This window comes from Bubalus kerabau, chromosome 13 (assembly GCF_029407905.1).
Source record: "Bubalus kerabau isolate K-KA32 ecotype Philippines breed swamp buffalo chromosome 13, PCC_UOA_SB_1v2, whole genome shotgun sequence".
Taxonomy (NCBI): domain Eukaryota; kingdom Metazoa; phylum Chordata; class Mammalia; order Artiodactyla; family Bovidae; genus Bubalus; species Bubalus kerabau.
Genome location: NC_073636.1, coordinates 69,640,589 through 69,664,479, shown reverse-complemented (window position 1 = coordinate 69,664,479; position 23,891 = coordinate 69,640,589). Strand labels below are relative to the sequence as shown.

The window sequence follows — 23,891 nt, the reverse complement described above, 5'->3', positions numbered from 1 at the left end:
CTTTGTGTTCTGGGTTCCAGTGTTGGACACACCTTTTTTTTTTTTTTTTTTGTAAATGCAAGTATTTGTGAGATGATGGTACTGATGATTGTCAGCTATAAAATGTTTCCTTTTATCCAATCAAATAATTGGAAGGAGCTGTGGATTCAATAAATAGCTATGGATATAATTAATAGCACTGGATCTAATTTATAGCCATGTCTCATGTTCGCATCATGCTTCAGAGTTTCTGAAGGAGTTTCTCTCATTGGAAGCTCCCAGCAGCCCTTGCTGTGAAATAAGCAGGGCGGTTGAGGACATTCTGCCGGTGAGGACACTGAGGCACAGGTGGCTCGTGTGATATGTCTAAAGGTCACAGTGAGTAATTAGAACTCACAGATCTCGACTCCCAGGCTAGGGCCCCTCTCTCTGCACTTGCCAAGAAGCAAAGTAAAAAGGAAACTTTAACTTGTTTCAGTGCAAAATCCAGCTAGTTAGCGTCTATTACTTATCCTGAATTTGTCTCTGCTCGATAGTTTGGGTGGTGGCTGCGGCTTTGCTTTACCCTCCCCTGATCATCTTCCTTTCTCTCCTGGTGCATCCACTACCCCTCTCCAGAATCCAGAATGCTGATCACATAGGTTGCATATAAGAAACAGACCATGTTTGCTAATTGCTTTATTTGCCTCTCTCTATGTAACAAGCCAGGCTTCCCAGGTGGCGCTAGTGGTAAAGAAATGCACCTGCCAAAGCAGGAGTCTTAAGAGATGTAGGTTCAATCCCTGGGTGGCGAAGATTCCCTGGAGGACGGCATGGCAACCCACTCCAGTATTCTGTCCTGGAGGATCCCATGGACAGAGGAGCCTGGCAGTCCATAGGGTTGCAAAGAGTTGGGCACAACTGAAGTGACTTATCAGGCACACGCAAAACAAGTCACCTTAAAACTTAATGACTTAAAACAACAAGAATTTATTTTTTCTTACAATTCTGTGGGTTGGTTGGGAAGATTCTCTACTGGCTTCAACTGGGCTCACAGGAGTGACTGTCGGGAAGATTCTCTACTGGCTTCAACTGGGCTCACAGGAGTGACTGTCTTTGGCTGGTGTGGGGTTTAGTTGAGCTGGAAGAAACTTGACGGCTTCATTCTTCAGTCTGGCAATTGGTGTTTTAGATGGATGTCATCTGGTACTCTCTGGTTTACCTCCATGCAGACTCTTACCTTTCACAGGCTAGACTGGTAGTCTACCTGGTGGTCTCAGGGCTGTAATCCAAGAGTGCAAAGCCAGAGAATGCAAGGCCTACTGAGGCTGGGACTGGGATCCTGCATAGCATCACTTCGACTGACATTCTATTGGTCAAAGCTGTCACAAGCCCAGCCTGACTCCAGCTCAACGGTAAGAGAAATAAACTCCACGTCTTGGTGGCTCAGTGGTAAAGAATCTGCCTGTCAATGTAGGAGACACAAGAGAGGTGGGTTCAATCCCTGGGTCAGCAAGATCCCCTGGAGAAGGAAATTGCAACCCACTCCAGGATTTTTGCCTGGGAAGTCTGAAGGACAGAGGAGCCTGGAGGGCGACAGTCCATGGGGTCACAATGCTGAGAGTGACTGAGAATGTGCGCACACTCGATGGCAGGAAATCCACATTCATATTGCAAAGGGGAAGAGAATGAATTGTGGGGGCCATCTTTGGAAACAATAGTGCATGGAATTATTGTGCATTAAATGAATTTGAGAAACTGGTGCTGCTGCTGCTAAGTCACTTCAGTCGTGTCCGACTCTGGGTGACCCCATAGACAGCAGCCCACTAGGCTTCTCTGTCCCTGGGATTCTCCAGGCAAGAATACTGGAGTGGGTTGCCATTTCCTTCTCCAGTGCATGAAAGTGAAAAGTGAAAGTGACCGGTTTTCTCATTCTTCCATGCAGCAGGAATTTCATTTAGGGCTCATCTGATATCATCAGTGTTCTCACCATCACACCCTTTTATCTTTCTGCTTCTACATGGCAACCAGAAAGCATCTCTGTCTCTCTCCACTCTGGATTAACTCAGCGCCGGGCACTGGAAGCTGATTCATACTCACTTGGGAATTCTCTAGTGTATTGGTCAGCTTTTCTTGTATCCCAGAGACATGGTTTGGTGTGAAACCAATTGGAACTAACCAATACTAAAAAAGTATTCTCCACCTGCTGCACCACAGGTTAATGTGATTCTCTGCCTTGTGATTAGGGGCAAAGAAATGCGTTTCCCACCTACTTTTGGGCTCTGGAGCACTGCTGTTCTTTAGGAAACCCAAAGGAAGAGAAATCTTGATTGGTAAAGTCTCTAGATACTTTGAGATTCCCTTGTCATACCAGTAATAAGCTCCCCATTTCACTAATATTTTTAATATACTAATTTAAGTATATTAAATTACTTAATATAATTTAAATAGGGAAGGCTGAGCCATGGGGCTTGTGGGATCTCAGTTCCCCAATCAGGATTGAACTCTGGCCCTCGGCAGTGAGAGCACCAAGTCCTAACCACTGAACAACCAGGGAATCCCCAAATTGTTTATTTCTTATCTGTGAGTGAATGCAACTGTTTTTTATTTTCTATCACTGATCTCTCTTGTTTTCAAAATGCAGTCTTGATTGCAGCTTGGGATTCATTCAGCCTGGTATTTTGCATTGTTCTATGTCTAGTTCTAACTGTTGCTTCTTGACCTGCATACACATTTCTCAGGTGGCAGGTAAGGTGGTCTGAGAGATATACCAAAATGTTTTTAGAGAGCAATACAATTAACCTCACCGTGAAAAGTTGCTAGAGCTTAAAATTGATCAAGGGTGCACTGTACAACTTATTATTGTTGGCATCTTTCACATTTTACTCAGGTTTTTGTTCCAACTTGTGTATGTTATAAGCACATTTATTACTGTAAAATTAAAAAAAAAGACACCTCATGAAATTTTGAATGAAGAAGAATTTTTTGATGAATTTTATGCCGATATTTTGGAGAAGGGAATGGCGACCCACTCCAATATTCTTGCCTGGAGAATCCCATGGACAGCGGAGCCTGGAGGGCCATAGTCCATGGGGTCACAAAGAGTCAGGCACAACCGAGACTAACGCACACGCTGATCGTTTGTTTGTCTCAGCAACATATATGTAGTATCTCAGAAAAATGATAACTTTTCACAATATCATTCTGATTAAGATGATGTGAGTATTAGACTAGCAAAAAGACAAAAAACTTTGATGATTGATTCTGATATGGAAATTGAAAATGAAAATCATGATGCTGGCAAACGCTACTTTGCTTCTGCAGAAGAGTGGATTGAAGACAACATTTCATGAAAATTCGAAGATTTTACAGGTGTGTTAGAGGTAGCTATTGGATATAATAACTCAGAAAAGTGTTAGTGAAATAATAGAATAATTTCTGGCTGGTCAAAATAAAAATCGTCAGCCACAGGCGTTAGTTTCTGTAAAAATCCCCTGGTCAATAATGTTAAGACTATTTGCTATGGACTTATATGTCTGGATTAAAATTTGAGGCTGAGCGGTGAAAACGGTTTTCCCTTTCTTGGTAGCAGTAAGCCAGCCATATGGATAATCTGAAGGGCTGCAAAGAAATTAAATCTCTAAATCAGTTGATATTTAACTATGTTTCATAGCTTAGGGAATTATCTCATTCAAATAGGATCTTTATTTGTTTCTGTAAGTTGTCACACATTTACTCTGGTGGAGTCATTTTTTTCCCCATTCTTTTCTGTATATTTTGTTAAGGACACTTATGTAATTATTATTTTCCACGTGCGTATCTTCATGAAGTTTCAAGATTGGTAGGAGAAACCTACATAGCAGTGTAGCAAACACATCGAAGTTACTCAGCAAATCTTTAAAGAAACCATGTGGGCTGCTCGAAACTATATAGAACAGTTATATGTATATAGTGTCTAGTGTTCTCCAGTACATAATGGGTGCCCTGCACTTAAACAGCATTTGTTGATTGACAAAAGTATGCACCAATGAATGAGCCCCATTCACAAGCAGTGCCATGCCTCAAGGTTGGCTTGTTTTGTGGGAACAAGGACTTTTCAGGGAATCAGTCACGAAGCCTGACTATGGGATGATCAACTTTATCCCCATTCTCTTTTGGTCTCTCTCTCTTTCAGGAGTCTTTCTGCCTGCCTGCCCACCTGACGGACTCAGCCTGGCTCACTGCCTCACTATGGGGACCTGAGGGATTGCTTCCCACTAAAACATGCTTTCTTTGGGAGATTGCAACTGTTTTTGAATTAGTTATAGTTTCAAAGGCAAATGGCTCCCATTATTAGAATGCATGTTTTAAAATTACCTCATGTTGCCAACTTGGCAGCTTTACCCTGTCATCAGAAAATTCAGCATGTTCATGGGAAAAACAGACTTGAAAAAAATCAAGCCGAATGAACCAGTATGGTCAAGGAGTAAAGGAAATGGCCTTTGAAATATCTTTCACTTATATAGACATGCCTCGTTTGTTTTACCATCTATACAATGGTGACGAAACTTTGTATTCTGTTTTTTAGAATGAGTTGAGTAGTCAACGGTGTGGTATATAAAACAGTTCACTGAGTATAATACTCCACTCGATTCTCCAGATTTGCCAACATATTTTTAGTAAATCTTATTTTCATGCACACACAACATGGCCTTATGCCAGATATCAAAGGAATGTGTCTGTATAAATGGCATTATTTTCCAGCTTTATGGATGTAAGAGTGACACATAAGAATTGTATATATCTAAGGTGTACAACAAAGAAGGCAATGGCACCCCACTCCAGTACTCTTGCCTGGAAAATCCCACGGACAGAGCAGCCTGGTAGGCTGCTGTCCATGGGATCGCTAAGAGTCAGACACGACTGAGCGACTTCACTTCTCTGAGCGACCCCACTTTCATTTTTCACTTTCCTGCATTGGAGAAGGAAATGGCAACCCACTCCAGTGTTCTTGCCTGGAGAATCTCAGGGACAGGGGAGCCTGGTGGGCTGCTGTCTATGGGGTCGCACAGAGTCAGACACAACTGAAGCAACTTAGCAGCAGAAGCTGCAGCAAGGTGTACAAAGTGATGATTTGATACACATATATATTGTGAAATGATTACCCCAGTCAAGCAAATTTACCCATGCATCACATCACATAGTGGTGGACCCTCCCTAAACTCAAATGGCAGATTACCATGACAAAAATCATGGCCATGTATTTGTCCTAAAAACTAGTCTTGAATAAAGTTATATTATAAAGAGAATATCATAGCTCAGTTGGTAAAGAATCCACCTGCAATGCAGGAGACCCTGGTTTGATCCCTGGCTTGGGAAGATCTGCTGGAGAAGGGAAAGACTACCTACCCTGGTATTCTGGCCTGGAGAATTCCCTGGACTATACAGTCCATGGGGTCGCAAAGAGTTGGACATGAATGAATGACTTTTACTTTCACTTTCATAAAGAGAATAGTTTTCAATCAAAATACAAATAGATAGTCAACTATTACCATAAATTTAAATACATACATTCAATTCATCTCCTATTGCTGATCTTTAATCTATCTACAGATCTACTTAGCTACCTACCTACATATCTCACTATATTGACTTTTCATTGCTGCTTTAGCAAATTTTCACAAATATAGCGGCTTGAAATAACACAATTTGTCATTTATCTTCTTCAGATCAGAAGGCCAAAAATGGACCTTACTGGGCTAAATCAAGATGTCAGAGCCTTCCCTTCTGGAAGTTCTTGGAATTCATTTTCTTGCTTTTTCCAGTTACTAGGTACTGCCTGCATTTCTTGGCTCATGGCCTCTTACATCTTCAAAGCAGCAACAGCTGATAGAGTCTTTCTGACTTTGCATCACTCCTACACTGACTCTTCTACTTCTTTCCTTTGTGTTTAAGAACCTTTGTGTTTGCTTTGGACCCACCCAGATAATATAGAATTATCTTCCCATCTCTGGGTCAGCTGATTTGCAACCTTATTGCCACTATAAATTTAATCCCCTTTTGCCATGCAACCTAACATATTCAGAGGAAGTTGGCATCTTTGGAGGGTCACTATTCTGTCTACAACTAACCCCATGTATAAATGAGAGGAAACTTGACATAATGCTGGTGATCCTCCACAAATTAATTTTTTTGGTTAAATGCAATTTCAGTGACAATTCCAATAGGAATTTTGTTTGTTTACTAGTCATTGAACTTGATAAATTGATCTTTAAGTTTATATAGGTGAGTAAAGAGTCAAAAACAACATAGCAAACCAAAGCTTGGAACTAAACTTACCAGGATTCAAGACTCAAGATATTAGTAATGAAAATAGTGTCATATTACCTTACAGATAGACATATTGGATAGATGTAACAAAGAATATCAAAATAGGTTCACATATATAAAAATGAAATTGGACTTTGACAGAGATAGCATTTATGTCAGTGATAAAGAATCCATAAAGTTCGAACAATTGGCTAACTGTGAGGCAAAATAAAATTTTTACTTTCCTATGAAACTATAAATTCTAAATGCATAATGACTCAATTATGAAAGCAAACTGGAAAATATTTAGAATATCTTTATGATTTTGAAGAAGGAAAATTTTCTTAACAGGATTCAAAATGTACAGAGTATAGAGAAAAATATGGATATATTTGATCTCAAAATTAAAAAAAAATATATTGACGTACTGTCATAAGCCAACTTATAAAGATCATTCACAAACTATTAACTCAAAATCAGCAAAGGATAAAAATGTAGAACACGACAGAGCTTCCTACAAGTCAATAAGATAAAAAAATCTTGTAAGTAGAAAAATGGGCCAAAGATGTGAATAGTTAATTTACAAATAAAAGGAAACTCAAACAACACATGAAAAGCTCAGCCGCATTGTAATCAAAGATATGGAACAAGGCATTGTCATTTTGTAAGGATTACAGCAGTAAAAAGTACTTAGTCTGATTACCAGTGAAGATATAGGGAATCAGGATCTGTCACCTACAAAAAATATTTGCAACCAAACCACTTTTGAGAGCAAGTTGACGATAGGTAGTAATGCTGAAGTTGCAAATATATTATGACCCAGCAAAGTTATTTCAAGATACATTTTCTAGAAGAGCTATTATATACGTACTGAGGAAGTATAGTCGCTATAGCATTTGTTTTAATGTGAAAATATACCCTTTTGGAAGGGTGTAATGCAGAAGTTGTGGTTTGTATACATATTGAAATTCTGTGTGTGTTTGTGTATTCTCAGTTGTGTCCAACTCTTTGCAGACCCATGGACTGTAGCCCAAAAGGCTCTACTGTCCTTGGAATTTTCCAAGTAATACTGAAGTGGATTGACATTTCCTGCTCCAGGGGATCTTCCTGCTCCAGGGGTCAAACCTGCATCTCTTGCATCTCCTACATTGGCAGGCAGATTCTATACCACTAGTGCCGCCTGAAATTCTGCCAAGCCATTAAATAATCTGACTTATCAAATCTCAAAACAACGTTGAGGAGAAAAGGAGTTGTGATAGATTATTGTATTGCTTTTACAACAAATTTCTTTGTCATGTGTGCTTCTTAAATACAGCCACTTCTTCATGGCAGATGCTTCTTTAAAGCCAGCAAGGGATGAAAAGACTGTAGCAAGATGGTGTTGTTGCTGCTGCTGCTGCTGCTAAGTCGCTTCAATCGTGTCCAACTCTGTGTGACCCCATAGACGGCAGCCCACCAGGCTCCCCCATCCCGTGTAATCACAGTAATAAAATCACATACTTCGCATCACCTTTGCCGCATTTCATGGGTTAGAAGCAAGTTGCAGGTCCTATTCACGCTCAAGGGGAGGGAATAATACAAACATCTGAATACCGGAAAGTGCTGATTATGGGAACCACCTTAAACTTTGTTTCCCACAATTTTGTATCAATTATGTAAATATTTCAAAGCACACACAGCAACTTTCTTGAATCTCCAGGAAATTATGATGCGTGAAAAAAGCCATCCTTCAAAGATTGCATAATTTATTTGCTGTTGTTGCTCAGTTGCTAAGTCGTGTCTGACTCCGAGGCTCCATGGACTGTAGCATGCCAGGCTTCCCTGTCCTTCACTGTCTCCTGGAGTTTGCTCAGATTCATGCCCATTGAGTTGGTAATGCTATCTAACCATTTCATCTTCTGCGGCCATTTATAAAATATTCTTATAGTGACAGAATTATAGAAATGAAGAATAAGTTAATGATGGCCAGGGTTCAGCAGTAAAGGAAGGCAGAGAGAAAGCAGTAAAGGTTGGTGTGAGTATAAAAGGAACAGGAATGGTGCGGAACTGTTCTGTGTTGTGACTGTCAATGTCAATATCTCGGTTGAGATATTACACATGGCTTTGCAAGACGTTAACATTGAGGGGAAACTGGCCATAGTGCACGGTGATTCTCTGTATTATTTCTTAAAACTTCAGTGAACCACAATCATCAAAAATGAAAGGTTTAATTAATAAACTACAACAAATAAAGCAGAGAAAAATTAAAAACACAGAAAGCCCAGTGTGAGCCCTGCCTGGTGAGCATAAAACCATAAGACAAAAATAAATGGAGAGAAACATTGCAAAGATGCAAAAAGCTGTTGGCCTAAGATGACAGCTAAACTCATCATTGGAGGGTGTAGAGGGTAGAGCTGCTCTTCAGTAAATCAAGTCACTAACTTGGAGGGCAAAGTTGATAAGCTCAAATACAGAAGAAAAAAACAAACATTAGATGACTTTATTAGTTTAAATCAATCATGAAACTTCTGTTTATATTTCCTTACATAGAAAACCTGTGAATATTGCTTTATATGTATTTTATGCATATAAATATGGGCTTTCCTGGTGGCTCAGATGGTGAAGCATCTGCCTGTAATGCAGCAGACCCAGGTTTGATCCCTGGGTTGGGAAGATCCCCTGGAGAAGGGAATGGCAACCCACTCCGGTATGCTTGCCTGGAAAATCCCATGGACAGAGGAGCCTGGAGGGCTATAGTCAATGGGGTCACAAAGAGTTGGACACAACTGAGTCACTAATACTTTCTTTTCACATGATTTATTTGTACATTCTCTTGTTACCTTTCAAAGAAGACATGTGACTATTACTCTATAAGATATTATGCCAAGTTATTAATAGTGATTTTCTTTGAACTGGTATTCTTGTCAGTGATTTTAATGTTCATTTTATAGGTTCAGATACACAATTTTCTACCATGAGTATGCATTAATATTAGGTGAAAAATGATTAAAATCAACATAATTTTGTACATATTGCCCATCTGCAATTATGTAAAAATCTATACAACAAAAACCTGAAAGGAAATCTTGTACACTAAATGTTAACAAAGGCTCTGCCTGGGGGATTGGATTTAGTTGTTTTTACTTTTTCCAAGTAGCACTGAGCACTCTCCAGATTTTATACAGTGATTAGTTGTTCATTTTATAATCATATAGATAAAATTTAAATTAGAATATAAAATTTTATAGATACTATATGATAGCAAATATTGTAAAAATATATACTGCAAATTGATGGGAAGGAAAACAGTAAAACATTGAAATACTAAAGATGACCTTTTTTATTCTTTCAGCTTTCAAATATTTCCAAAATTTGTATCATGAACATATATTGTTTTGATAATGGAAATACTTCAAAGAATATAGAAGGGATTAATTAGCTGTTATAGGGAAAGTTGGGTGTGAGGAAATTTTTCCCAAACATAAAACATTAGGACAACATGAAAGAAAAAAGAAATAGTCAAATAGCCAATTAAAACACAGGAAAATATTTAGTCTCTGTAAATGAAATTTCAAAATTTGAAGTTATTTTGGACATAGGTTCATTTCTTTTTTCTCTTATGTATAAGTCAACATTTAGATGATTAAACAATATTTCATCCTTATGAAGGAATAATATGCATATATTAAAGATCCTTGAGAAAATATGTAATAAGATGTACTATAATCTGTGAAAAAGGAAGAAAAAATACTGCATTTACAGTTTGTCTTAAACTTACCAATTATATATTTTTAAGAATTAAGAAAATGAACCAAAAATATTCATAATAGTTATATCTTAGGATCAGAATTTTAGAAGGCTTTGTTTTCTTTCTTAAGGCCAATATTTTTATATTTTCTAAAATCAAACCAGAAGTAAGATGCGTGCTGTAATAAATGTAACAGAACTACATCAAGGACCAGTCTGTAACTTTAAAAGATTCTGTGCTTGGTAGTGAACTTTCAATAACATAAAGTTCCCTGGAAAATCTAATACAGTTTACTCATTATTTATAGCTGAAGCTCCAATACTTTGGCCACCTGATATGAAGAGCCAACTCATTGGAAAAGGCCCTGATGCTGGGAAAGATTGAGGGCAGGAGGAGAAGGGGGCAGCAGAGGATAAGATGGTTGGATGGCATCATCAACAGAATGCATATGAGTTTGAGCAGACTCTGGGAGATGGTGAAAGACAGGGAAACCCGGTGTGCTGCAGTCCATGAGGTCACGAAGAGTTGGACAGGACTGAAGAACTGAACAACAAATCAGTCAAGGAGTACTGGAGATGTTTTGGAAACAAGCCAAAGATCTTGAATCTCTGCAGCTTATACTCAAAGATGGAATTTGGAAAACCATGAATTGCAAGTCCCATTTGGATTATTTTGCTAGGGCTTCCATAAAAAATACCACACACTGGGCACGTGGCTTAGAAAACTGATATTTATTTTCTGACAGTTCTGGAGGCTGGAAGTCCAAGATCAAGGTGCCGCCAGTGCTGGTTTTCTCTGAGGATTCTCTCTGTGGCTTGCAGATGGCGGACCTCTTGCTGGTTCTTCACACTGGTCACCTCTCTGTGCCCAGTGCCCTCATCTCTCACTCTTCTTGTAAGGACACCAGTCATATCAGACTAGAGTTCCATGCCCCTGACACCATTTTAACTAAATCACCTTTTTAAAGACCTTATCTCCAAATATGGTTATATTTTGAGATATGTGGGTTTGAGTCTTCAACATGCTAAAACTCTTCTTTTTTTAAAAAAAAATTATTTATTTATTTTACTTTACAATATTGTATTGGTTTTGCCATACATCAACATGCATCTGCCATGGGTGCACACGTGTTCCCCATCCTGAACCCCCCTCCCACCTCCCTCCCCATACCATCCCTCTGGGTCATTCCAGTGCACCAGCCCCAAGCTTCCTGTATACTGCATCGAACCTAGACTGGCGATTCATTTCTAAGCTCATAAAAACACACCTCAGCTCATAACACTACTCTGTCCTTTAATTGTCTTTTGTGATGCCTTATATCCTGTGCAGGGTCAGTTTGAATATCTCCAAGGAGACGGCCATACTCCCCAAGGTCATCAGGGGATAGAGTTTAAATCTGTCCCTAGAGAGAAGGTCAGAGGACCCAGACTTCCTGAGGAGAGTGTTGGAATACTTGGCATCTTGATTCTGCAACTCCCTTGACTGGAACCGACTCTGCAATCGGAGAGCGAAATGTCCAACTGTGACTTACCTTCTGCATCCTGCAGCCATGGCAGGACACAGAGGCATGGGTAATTTCCATGTGGTTGAGCTCTTTACCCTTCTTTCTTCCCTTTACAGAGAGCCTGTGACATTTTGTTTGTTTTGTTTTTAGAAGGGATTCCTTACCTTCAATTCTCTTTCTCTCTCTTTTTTTAAACTGATCACCCTGAAAACTTTCCGGACCTTTCACAGATGGGATTACAAAGACAGTTTTCCTGAAATGGACCAGTTCAAAAGAATCAGCTTACTCCTTTCTCCAGTAGCCAGCTTTTCATCTTGGGTCACATGTCACTTCTAATTGTGGGCATGGTGTTCAAATTCCCCTGGGGCCGAAATTTCCCCCAAGTAAATCCTCTCCTTCAGCAGCTGCAGGAACGTGTCAGCAAGAGTGATTTTCAGATGCACCACCTCTGCAGGAGGGAGCAGCTCCGATTGGCACCAACCCCAGGGATCAGTCATCTCTAATCAATGCTGACACAGCCTTCCTCAGCTGACACTAAAGGATGCAAACTGAAGGATGCAGGAGAAGAGATGGAGCCCTGGGGATGGGGTTCTTGCTGTGTGTGCGTGTGTTAGTTGCTCAGTCATGTCTGACTCTTTGCGACCCCATGGACTATAACCCACCAGGCTCCTCTGTCCATGGAATACTGGAGTGAGTATCCTTTCTCCAGCTGATCTTCTCAACCCAGGGATCAAGCCAGGTGTCCTATATTGCAGGCAGACTCTTTACTGTCTGAGTCACTAGGAAAGTCCGGGGTTCTTCCTACTTCTAAGTTGATGGACTGTGTTTTCAGGGGAGGAATGTGCTGGAACTGTTGAGGTTGATAAAAAAAATAACTAGAATTTTCACCAATTGTAATCTATTTGGTCAAATGGTATTTGGGATTCTTATGGGAGAGGGACCATACCCCAGAAAGTCTCAGATATAATTTGCTCACCCTGAGAAAGGTTCTCAAACATCTTCAGAGGGCATCAGGGTTCTTTCTAAGTGAAGCCTCCTGACAGGTGAACCAGAAATTTCTTTTTATTCCAGCATTTTATTATGAAAAATGTCAAACATAGCAAAAAAAGCATGGGAACTTCCCTGGCAGTCCAGTGGTTAAAACTCTGCACTTGCACTGTGGAGGTTGTGGGTTCGATCCCTGGTGGAGGAAATAAGATCCCACATGCCTAACAAGTAAAAACAAAACAAAACTTTAATATATATAATGAAAATAAATATTAGTTTTAAAAAAACTGAAAGCGTTTTACAATGGGCACCTGTATACTCATTACCTACATTCCACCATTAACATTTTATTGTACTTGCCATAGTTTATATTGAAATATTCTTTCTAGTCATCAATCCATTTTCTCTCTCTCTCTCTTTTTTGGTACATTTCAAAGTAAATTGGAAATATCTCAATACTTCTCCTAAATACTTCTGAATGTAACCAGAGTTCAGTATTTGTTTACAGATTTTCTTCTTACGAGGTAAAACCTGCTGCAGTGAAACATAGTAATCTCAAGTGTATGTTTGCTGCATTTTGGCAAATACATATGCCTAGGCAACCCAAATAACCCAAATATCAAAATACTTAACAAGATCATCACTTAGAAAGTTTCCTCATGTCCTTTCCCAGGCAATCCCCTTTTTGTATGTTTTTCCACCCTGAATTAGTTTTGCCTGTTTAGAGCTTCACAAAAAAGGAATCATATAGTACATATTCTTTTGTATGTCTTCTGCTACTTAGCATGACAGTTTTGAAATTTATCCCTGTTGTGTATTAGCAGTTCTTTCTTTTTTAAGGCTAAGTAGAATTCCATTGGGTAAAATATAACACAGTTTGCTTATCTAGTCTCCTATTTGGACACATTGAATGTTTACCTATTCTCTTATTTGGACACATTGGACTTTTCAGTTTTACCGAATATGAATAAAGTGAATATAAATGTTCTTGTACAAGTGGAAGACTTAAGTTTTTCCTCTCCATATATATACCATGCAATATTTTCAGCTGTATAATCCATCCATCCACTCATCCAACCATTCATTCAATCATCCATCCATCCATCTATCCATCCAGCTATCTTTTCTCTTTTTTAAAAAACGTTTTAATTTTATTGGAGTATAGTTGATTTTCAATGTTGCATTAGTTTCAGATGTACAGCAAAGTGATTCAGTTTTACATATAGTCATTCTTTCTCAGATGCTCTTCTCAGATAGGTTATCACAGAAAATTGAGTAGAGTTTCCTGTGCTACACAGGAGGACCTTGCTAGTTACCTGTTTTATATACAGTAGTGTGTGTTCATTCCAAGCTTCTGATTTGTCCCTCCCCACCCTACACCAGCTCTCCTTCTTGCCATTTTTTCAAACACAGCGTGTACGTACTGCAGGCCAGGTAATGTATTTTGCTACCACTGGGAAAATAAAGTTAAAAGATACATTCCAGGTCCTTTAAAGAATCTAGTGAGAGAACAACACAAACAATTACAGAAACATTGGATTAGGGCTGAAAGGGAGGGAGGCTTCTAGAAAAGAGAATAGCTCAGGAAATTTAGACAAGACTTCCCAGAGGTTAGATACATAAATAAGTGTAGTAATGGCAGCTAAGGTGCTCTTTCCTATGGCTTCCTTCAGTAAAAACCAAAGTCTTGGGACTTCCATGGTGGTCCAGTGGTTAAGACTTTGCCTTCTGCTGCAGGGGTTGCAGGTTCAATCCCTGGTCTGGGAGCTATGATCCCAGGTGCCTCTAGACCAAAAACCCAAAACATAAAGCAGAAACAATATTGTAACAAATTCAATAAAGACTTTAAAACTGGTCCACATCAAAAAAGAAATCTTAAAAAAGAAAAAAAAGACTGAAGTCTTCACCACAGAAATCAGTTCAAAGAAAGTAATCTTGCAAGGGGCTTTATTGAGTTAATTTCCTGCTTATAAACATCCCCCGCCTAGAGCTTATCATCTCTATTAGCTTACTTGCAGGTCTATTTCAAGTTTTGATCTAGCTTGACTTGAGCCTTTCAGAGGGAGGTTAAAGTTTTCAGAGTTTATTCTGTCTTAGAGTTTACAGACTTCTTTTGAAAAGCTCTGTGGAGCTGACTCATAGAATCAGCCAGGCTTTCTCCAGTATAACAATTCCAGAATGTACTAACCCAGAGATGCAATGCTTGGTTCCTTTTGAGTCATTGATGAGGTTGCCAGACAAAATACAGGACACTCAATGACAATAAATTTCAAATAAACAACAATTAAAAAAAATATAAGTGTGTCCCAAATATTGCATGTTACATAAGTATTATATCCCAAATATTAGTTGTTACTTATTTATACAAAAAAGTAATTCATTTAGTTGAAATTCAAATTTAATGACATGTCCCGTACTTTTATTGCTAAACCTGGCAGCCCTAGTCATCGGAGAAAGAGGCTTTCTGGCCAACTGAATTTTACCCATGAAGGAAGCCAAACCCATAAAATATGAAAACTTTCAAAAATAATCATGAGGGCAATGTTAATTGCCTTATACATCTCCTAGTCTTTTGAATTAGAATATATGGATACATCACAAAACTTTCTTGATGACCTAATGTCATTGGTGTGAATATTAATTATTGCAGTGTGTGATGTAGTCAAATTTGCTACAGGATATTCAGGCTGCTTGTCTTTATATTGAATGCTACCAGACATCTGTGACTTTAGAATTTTAAATGTTTTTTTAATCACTTTTTCTCCACCCCCATCAATATCAAATTATCAATTAAACCCCCTTGTGTCCATCAAAAATTATTTTCGCAGAGTCTAGAAACACTTAACTTTTCTTCTGCCTAGCTTGATGTCAGTAAAAAATGAGATAGTACTAATTCTTGCTAGCAGTGTGTGTAAACAAGAATTAGGGTCTAGTATGAAAAGGTATAGGGCTTCTCAAGTGGCTCACTGGTAAAGAATTCACCTACCAGTGCAGGAGATGCAGGAGACCCAGATTTGATTACTGGGCCGGGAAGATTCTCTAGAGGAGGAAATGGCAACGTACTCCAGTATTCTTGCCTGGAGAATTCCATGGACAGAGGAGCCTGGCAGGCTACAGTCCATGAGGTCACAAAGAGTTGGGCACAACCTAAGCGACTGAACATGCATGAAAAGGTTATTGAGCTCGTGATAAATATTTAACATTTCAGAGATTTTAAGAAACTAATTTCTGGTCTTTTAATTTTACTTTTCTCAAACATGTGTTCACTAACTTATTACAATAATAAATATTATCATCAAAAAGAGGTTTATATAGACCTCTACAGCTTCAACATTTAAGACATAGCATTTAGAATTAATCTGTAGAAACATGCATCTTTAAATGGTTAGAGGGTGATTTTAAGTTGAGTGTTTCCATCTGAATATTATGTTGTCTCCAAATGGTGTATTCATTCAATTTACACAATTGCATGGTCCTGTAGGTGAATTCCCACCTGGTCTCATGTTCCCTCCAGGGGATCTTCCCAACCCAAAGATCAAATCTGGTCTCCTGCATTGCAGGCAGATTCTTTACCATCTGAGTCACCAGGGAAGCCTCCCATGTTAAGCAGTGTTGTTTAAATGTGAAAGCACCATTCCCTTCTCACCTAGATCTTTCTTTGGATGTCCCAGGGTAAACACTGGATCTTAACCTATCCTGCACATTTATTTTAGATTTCAGCGTTTTGACCAATGGGAAAGAAAAAATACATTTTTTTAAAACTACATATTTCAAGGAGAACACTCAGCTTCTAGTGGAGAGTTGACTCTAATACTTAGCACTTCACTGTTTCTTCACCTGAGAATCTTTGTGCTAAAGAATCTAAGTCCTCATGACATTTGTCAGGGCACAAAGAAGTCCCTGCTGGCAGATACTCATAAAAGTTGGGGTTACATTTCTGCATCAAAACTCTTGAAAGTTTATCCACCAGATTTCCCTAAGGATGAAACCTGCTGTAAACATCCGCCAAAGTCCGTTACCTCAAAGGTACTTTCTCCCTTGAACTTTTCTCCAAGAACTCTCTTCTGCCCATAAGTTCTTTGAGAATGTGGACTGTGTTGGTCTTGCTTACTGTTTATTCCCTGCACTAGCCTAATGCCTGCCTCATGGTCAGTCCTCAAGAACTCTTTGCTCAATGAATATATTAAGAAGGACTAAAGATTCATGAGTGGCATAGCGGCTCCAGTGGCAGATGTAAGAATTCTTAAGTGAAGGAATTTTTATTAACACAAGGAGGACGGTTTCTCTGAGGTTGAATTAGCATTTTTTGAATAGTCAATAAATATATATTTTTAAGTATGGAAGTACCACACCAGGAAGAAATACAGTCTATTGTGGTGGTGCTGGTTTAGTCGTTAAGTTGTGTCCAAGTCTTGTGAACCCATGGACCATAGCCTGCCAGGCTCTTCTGTCCTCTGTCCTCTCCCCATGGGATTTCCCAGGCAAGAATACTGGAGTGGGTTGCCATTTCCTTGTCCAAGAAGTCTTCCGGACCCAGGGATCAAACCGAAGTCTCCTGCATTGCAGGCAGATTCTTTGCCGACTGAGCCACCAGAAATCTTTTCCTTTCTTCTTCCATTCCTCTAGTCTCTCACTCGGTCCCTTCCTTCCATCTACTTTTATATATAAATACAGATGTAGGAAAATGATTGTTCAATGTTCATTTTTTTAATTGTGGAGTTTTTTGGGGGGGATTTTTGGTAACTTTAAAAATTACTTTTATGTATTACATGAAAAAAATTGCAATGATCTTATATTGTCAAAAGAAATTAAAGTCAATAATCATTTAAACTAAAAAAAATGCTCTTTGAAGATCACTTGATATTTACAGTCAGTTAATATGTCTGGTCTCAAAGCCTGCTTAAGATGGGTGAGAAGACAGAGTGGAGGCCTCAGATCTGGTTGCCATGGTTTGCATCTTCTTCCAAAGAGTTCCTTTGCAAAGGTCCCTGAACTGTATCTCAGACCTTGCTTCCATAAGACTTCAAAATTCCCTGTTCTGAACCTAGCATCTGGGATTCACTTGGAAGCTGTCCATACCCATGACTCAAGGACTCAAGTACACGTAACTTTAGGCTCTCTAGGTGCACACTAGGACGGGGAGCTTGCAGGAGATTCTGGGTAGTGGTGAAAGCTCCTGCTCTGAGGGGTAGTCCTGGACTCACTGGAAGGTCTTTAGGTCTCTGTCTTTGGGATCTGGATATGTGAAAATTAAAGGAAAGAATAGTTCCTGCTTTTAAATAGACCAAGCCATCTTTTGTGGGAGCTTTTATGGGGACTTGTCTGATAGTGCAAGGAATGGAGGACACATGGGCTCTTTAGGAAAGAATTGGTCTCATGAGAACTTAGCTTATATCTCAGCAGACCCCAGGACCAACTTTCCACTTTACCCTTTGCAACCACTTTACACAAAATCTCAAGTCTTGCCTTTGGTTTTCCTGGCTGGTTTCCAATATATTTTTTTCTAGAGACTGTTCTACTCAGTGCTTTCATGAGGTAACCACCCATGTGCATTTTTAAACCTTCAGTGGAATGTCTTTCCCTTTCTTCTTGGTAAATTCCACTCTGGCACAACCAGTAGTATGAATTAACCAGACCTGTTTTTCTACTCCCCTTGGTATACAAGAGAAGTACATTTCCCAGCTTCCTTTGCAGTTAGGTGGAACCATTTCTGGCTAGTGGAGTGTGGATAGCAGTGATGTAAAGCAATGTTTGACTGGCTCCTAAAGTCTCTTGAGATGTCTAGAGTCTGTGTCTTCAATGTGAAGAGGTCCCATCACTTCATGGCAAACAGAAGGGGAAAAAGTGGAAATAGTGACAAATTTCATTTTCATGGGCTCCACAATCACCTTGGACTGCAGCCACAAAATTAAAAGGAACTTGCTCTTTGAAAGGAAAGCTATGACAAACTGAGACAACATGTTAAAAAGCAGAGACATCATTTTGCCAACAAAGGTCCATCTAGTCAAAGCTATGGTTTTCCCTGAAGTCATGTATGGATGTGAGAGTTGGATCATAAAGAAGGCTGAGCACCCAAGAATTAATGCTTTCAAACTGTGGTTTTGGAGAAGACTCTTAGGAGTTCCTTGGACTGCAAAATCAAACCAGTCAATCTTAAAGGAAATCAATCCTGAATATTCATTGGAAGGACTGATGCTGAAGGTCCAATGCTTTGGCCACCTAAGTGAAGAGCCAATTTATTGAAAAACACCCTGATGCTGGGAAAGACTGAGGGCAGGAGAAGAAGGGGGCAACAGAGGATAAGATTGTTAAATAGCATTACCGACTCAATAGACAAGAGTTTGAGCAAACTCCAGGAGATAGTAAAGGACAGGGAAGCTTGGCATACTGCAGTCCATAGGGTTCAGACATGACTTAGTGATGAACAGCAAGTTGTGAAGAGGAAGAGGATGAAGTGAAAATCCAGAGGAAAAATTCTGAGTCCTTGGGAATAATCAGATCAGATCAGTTGCTCAGTCGTGTCCGACTCTTTGCGACCCCATGAATCGCAGCACGCCAGGCCTCCCTGTCCATCACCAACTCCCAAATGGTACAACCTAGAATCTTAGATCACTACAGAGAAGAGCTACTTGGCTAGGAGCAGCTGAATTAGACTGCAGAAGCAGGAAATAAACTTTGATTGCATTTATTCACTTACACTCAGAGAATTTTTGTTCCTGTATACATGAAACCCATTTAAAACATCCTCATCTCTAACTTTGCGGAGTACCATAGGCGAGGTTAACCCAGATTCATGTTTCTCCAAAAGGTTCTTTTCATAGTATAAAATTTTTCTTTTTAGACCCCTTCCTCGCCCAACAAAGTGAAAGCATTTCAAGAGCAGACCTTTGTCTTTATTCATCTTTGTAAACTTTTGTAGATTATTGTATCTGGAATATTCTAGGATCTCCTGGATCCTAGGACTCTTTGACCAAAATTTGTGTTCTTGTATATTGCTTGTCAGACAGAGCTGGAGGGGAAGGAATGCAAGAATCAGTGGATTAGAAGTGCACGTCCAAGTTGCAACAGTGTTTTGGTGGTAAATAGGTCTGAGATACTCAGGGAAGTATTTATACTTTCTTCCTCCTATAACCTCCCATGGACATGGCTACAGACAGTTGGCCAAAAGAGGCCAAAATGGGAGTGATCATTAGAAAGCTTGGATGAGAGGATGACAACAGCAAGTTGGGGTAGAGGCCAACTTCCCTGGATACCAAGGTGGGGAAGTGACTATGATCTCCATTTCTGCCCCAAGATTAGGTACCAAGAAGTCAGGGCATAGATTTTCTGCCCATACATTTTCTGTTCCAAGAACAGGATGCTTTTTAAAGCAGACCAGAGGGGAAGAAACTTCACTGCCCAGATGAAGAGCTAGGAGAGAGCACATGGCTGTGGTCTGAGAGGACCATTTTCATCCTGCTGCCTATATTCACTGTTCTGGGAAATGTCTTACATGACTCCCTTGGTGTAGAGATTTCAAAGTATAAGTATTCACACACAGCAGATTTCAAGATGTACTTTTTTCTCTCTCTCTCTTTTTTACTGTAACTCAAAGAAAGTCAGTGCATTTAGAAACTAGAGTGGTTTTCTTCAGATGTTCAAGTTACATTTTTACTTCCTCAGTTCAGTTTTCAAGCTCCTCGTCCTCATTGGTCAAGAAGTTGTGAAAAAAAATGGAGAAGGATTATTCTGAATCATTTACCTAGAACTTGGACTGGGTGTACAGAGTCCAGTGTAACTTCTGAGAAATCCGAAAGACGTGGGAGTATTGGAAGGCTTTGCCCCGTGGGTATGAGGTTCATGTGCAAAGACAGGTTGATGACGCTTGGAGACTGTGAGCACCAATGATTATTTGCAATAAAGCCCCTAAGATCAGTCCTCGGACTACACTCTGCAAACTCCAGCAATGCTCCATTTTCTTACTTAGGAAAAAGGTGAAGGGAGTCACAGCTGAGAATACCTACGGTGTGTTAGTTACTGTTCATTCACTTTGCAACTGTTTACTAAGTGCTTCCCATAAGCTAGCTGATTGAGATTTGATTTTTGATTGGGTTACTGACTCCAAGCTCATAATGCTTGCTGAACTACAGGCTAATAATTTGAGACACAAATTGCTGGGATAGCAACTTTATTCCGAAAACCAGCAGACTGAGAAGATGGTGAACTCGTGTCCCAAAGAACCATCCTACCTGAGTTAGAATTCAGGCCTCTTTCATACTAAAAGGGGAGGAGTTGTGATTGGTTATTGCAAACTTCTTAGTGCTGGAATCCTTTGTTCTTGCCACTGTCCACACAGCGATGATCACAATGTTCTTATGAACTTCCAACAAGACAAATATTATGCTCTACTTTGCAAATTTTTTCTTTATGAATGAAAAAGTATTATATTTGTTGAAAAGGATTATACTTTTAAAGGTTAGAGCCTTGGGAATGGGCTATCTAGTGCACTTCAAATTATAGGCAACATTCATAACTTGTAGCAAAAGCAGTGAGTACAAAGGTTAAAATAAAAGAAACGTATCAGCATGGAGTCATATATGTTCTTCCCTATTACAATTATAAGCAGCTCAGATTCTCCAGTTCAGTTTAATTTATATAGGTTTTTAAGACACAGAGGTTATCAGTCTGCATCACGGGAACTAGCACCAAATACTTTTGCACTGGAGGAGGTTAGAGAGGATGAATTGATGGTAGAAGATGGAATGAAGGGTGTTCTTTCCAAGAAAGGGGATTAGCTAGCAAGTTTAGGTGAGGGTCTGGGAATCCCAGTGGTCTAGGAAGTCGAGACAGTTTGAGTCATGCTCAAGCTACTGTATTTTCTGACGAGTATTCTATAGAATGGGCTTCCCAGCTAGTTCAGTTGCAAAGAATCTGCCTGCCAATGAAGGAGACATGGGTTTGATCCCTGGGTCAGGCAGATCCCCTGGAGTGGGAAATGGCAACCCACTCCAGTATTCTTACCTGGAAAATTCCATAGACAGAGGAGGCTGACTCCTCTGTTACAAAGAGTTGGACATGACTGAGTGATTGAGCACACATTCTATAGAACACCAACCAGCAAGATTCTCTAGGTAAAAGTGTTCTACAGTCAAACAGATTTGAAAAGCTTTGTATATAGTATAAGAACTTTCTTATACTAAGAAACTATACTTTTTATATGAAGTAAGTTTCTTGTATAAGAACTTTCACATGATATAATAAGAACTCTAGGAAATCTTACAGGAAAGAAAAAAAAAATAATGTCCCCAATTCCACTGCCCCCAGTCCCAGGCCATTGCAGACTGAATTCACAGCATATTATTTTGTAATTTAATATTTTTCCACATTCCATGAATTTGGAATTTTTTTCATCTGATTTCATAAAATATGGAAGCAGTTCAACCTGGAACACCACCCTGCCCAAAAGGAGTGGTCAAACATATAAAAGGAGTGGTCAAACATATATTTCACAATTATTTTTATTAATGTATATATTTGCTTGAAGCTAAAAGTCTTTTGGGCTTTTCTGGTAGCTCAGCTGGTAAAGAATCTGCAATGCAGGAGACCCCGGTTCGATTCCTGGGTCTTGAAGATCTGCTGGAGAAGGGATAGGTACCCACTCCAGTATTCTTGGGCTTCCTTGGTGGCTCAGTTGGTAAAGAATCTGCCTGCAATGCAGACGACCTGGGTTCAATCCCTGGGTTGGGAAGTTCCCTTGGAGGAGGGCATGACAACCCACTCCAGTATTCTTGCCTGGAGAATCCCCATGGACAGAGGAGTCTGGCGGGCTTCAGTCCATAGAGTCACAAAGAGTCAGACAAAACTGAGTGGCTAAGCACAGCACAGCACATAAGTCATACACAGTGGATATATTGTGATTAACATCTAAAGATGTGTTTTACATTATAAAATATATCATATGTGTTATATCAAGTCTCATGATTGTATCTGTAATCAGGAGGAAATACTTATTATATTAACAGCTTGCACTATGAAAGGAAGGGGTTTGAGAGAAGACTTTTGGGAATAAGATGAAAACCAAATCAAGCATCATGGTCATCAAAGAAGGGAAGTGGTGACTAACTCATTTTGGGAAGAGAGAAGGAAAAAATATATCAGGGGAAAAAGTATGCCAAATGATAAGGGAAGAAGTACGCCAAATGATAAGGTGGAAGTCTGGTACTCAAACTTTAGCGTTTTAGTAAACTTTAGAAGCTTAATAACCTCAGAGTCAACTTCCAGCTGCTTGTGTTGCTATAATATGAATCCTTTGCATCTTCTCAAACTTGCTATTGGGCCTTCCCCAGCGGCTCATTGGAAAAGAATCTGCTTGCAATGCAGGAGATGCAGGAGACTCAGGAGACACAAGTTTTATCTCTGGGTCAGGAATATCCCCTGGAGAAGGAAATGGCACCCCACTCCAGTATTCTTGCTTGGAAAATTCTATGGGCAGAGGAGCCTGGCCAGCTACAGTCCACAGGGTCACAAAGAGTCAGACACAAATGAAGTGACTGAGTGCATACACATACACAAACTTGTTATCCAGGGTTTTTATACACTCACATTTTGCATTAATGTTTAACAAGATGGAAATTTAAAAGAGTTGTGTGAATTGATGAAAAATGAATGTATATAAAACACAAATGGGATGCCCCAAACTGAAGTGTTTGGTAGAAGTGGGAGTCCAGGGTTCTCTAGGGAAATTGTGGGTTTTTTATGGAGCTCTGAATGTGCAATGGGGGTTTGATAAATTTTGTCTAACTGTTATGGACAGGAAATGAAAATCCACATTCAGTATGCATATATAATGGGTAGAGACAGAGATAAAGAGAGGAACAGAGATACAGATATGGAGTTGGAGGTCTTTATAGCACCTTGAAAATCTTATTTTTTAATTATAAATGTTTTGTATCTTAGACAATTTGTAAAAAGCAGTCTGCTCTGATGCCCATACAGAGACCAGTAGTAGAAGAGGAGGCAAAAGGCTTTGGCATTCCATCTACAGAAGTCCCAGCAGCTGATTGAAAGTTGGTGGCCAAAGTTAAAGGTAGGGAGAGCCAGGATCCCTTGTCTTCTCTAACCTTGGAGTTCTCTTGGGGCTGAGATAACTGTGAAGTCTTGTTCTGGAACCAGAAAGCCAAATGTTCACAGAAAGTTTTGGGGGAAAATGACTAAACAACACTGAGACAGAGGGAAACATCAGCAGCAGTTCAGTGAGAAGGGACTGCAAAGAGGCAAGCATTGAGAGCCAGGTCTGCTGTCTAGAGTGACTGTCCTTTTCTGATCATGACTGGCCAGTCCACTTCCTTTCTGAATTTGTGCTTCTTTCTGGGGCTTGGAGAAAGCTCCAGCTGTGGGGTGCTGGAGCAGCCGAGAGGAGATACCCTATGTCCAAGGTAGGAGCGGCAG

At 39.6% G+C, this 23,891-nt stretch overlaps 1 long non-coding RNA gene across 1 annotated transcript; it reads left to right on the top strand.

Annotated features, from left to right (window-relative positions):
* Positions 1-281: 281 nt before the first annotated feature.
* LOC129625093 (uncharacterized) lies at positions 282-10,602 on the top strand. Its single transcript, XR_008701257.1, has 4 exons — positions 282-357; positions 1,208-1,373; positions 3,283-3,330; positions 10,281-10,602. It is a non-coding gene; the product is annotated as an uncharacterized LOC129625093 (long non-coding RNA).
* The last annotated feature ends 13,289 nt before the right edge of the window (positions 10,603-23,891 follow it).